The sequence below is a fragment of the Otolemur garnettii genome, unplaced genomic scaffold (assembly GCF_000181295.1).
Source record: "Otolemur garnettii isolate 467f Iridium unplaced genomic scaffold, OtoGar3 scaffold00002, whole genome shotgun sequence".
In the NCBI taxonomy this organism is placed as follows: Eukaryota; Metazoa; Chordata; class Mammalia; order Primates; family Galagidae; genus Otolemur; species Otolemur garnettii.
The window spans coordinates 54,911,177-54,912,252 of NW_003852397.1; the positions used below are offsets into that span (position 1 = coordinate 54,911,177).

The 1,076-nt window shown below is 39.6% G+C and overlaps 1 protein-coding gene across 1 annotated transcript in view; it reads left to right on the forward strand.

Moving 5' to 3' along the window:
• OXSR1 (oxidative stress responsive 1) overlaps window positions 1-1,076 on the forward strand; it is a 143,556-nt gene that overhangs the window by 35,079 nt on the left and 107,401 nt on the right. The window lies entirely within an intron of this gene.

Consider the following 1,076-nt stretch of genomic DNA (forward strand, 5'->3'; position numbering starts at 1 on the left):
TTAGGCTTAGGCGATTCTCTTACCTGCCTCAGTCTCCCCAGTAGCTGGGACTACAGGTGCCCACCACAATGCCCAGCTATTTTTTTGTTGCAGTTTGGCTAGGGCTGGGCTCAAACCTGCCACCTTCAGTATATGGGGCCAATGCCCTACTCGCTGAGCCATAGGTGCTGCCCATCATCCCTCTTAAATCTCTTAATTTAGGATGGTTCCCCCTCCTTTTGTTCCTTCCATGACATAAACTTATTTAAGAGTCTGGTCCAGAATGTCCCATATTCTGGATTTACCTGATTTTTTCTTCTTGGTGATATTTAACTTGATATATATTCCTTTGTCTCTTGCCTTTTGAAAATTAGATCTAAAGGCTTGATTAAATTCAAGTTAAATAATTTTGGGCAGAATACTTTGGGGTGATTCTGTAAACTTTACATTGTATCACATCAGGAAATAGGAGGTCTCATAATTAAGTTAGGAAACTCATCCAAGAAAAAGTGTTACATACCTCATTGCCAAATTTCACTATAATCACCTTTGAAGTTCTCCCTTTTTGAAGCTATGCATTAACACTAGTGCCTAGACCACTCTTCAAAGCAATTTTGGAACTTTTTTTTTTTTTTAATTTTGGAACTTTCTATGACTGTCAGAGTTATTGTCATATGGCACACAAAAACATGCAGTAACAATAATGAACACCACTTAGCAAGCCATTACCACCTGTTGACACAGCTGTGAGACACTGATACACAAAAGTTATGAAACCATATTGAGTTATTTGTACAGTGCTGTCAATGTAAGGGCATGGTGTCAAGTTCCCAAACTTAATTGTCAAACCTCATAGGAGGACTGCTCTGATAGTCATTCCAGAAAAGAGTTCCAAAACTGCGTTGAAGGGTGCACGAGGTGCTGGAGTTGACGCAAAGCTTCCCAAGGAGAGTACTTCAGTGACTGAAGCATATTCAGCAATGTTTGTAGCAATTTTTCTAGGAAGAGTTTGCACACTTAGTTGTCGACCTTGTATTTGCTGTCTGGTTTTATTTTTTTGCTTAAGATTATAACAGCGAGGCCTCTCCATGGAAAGT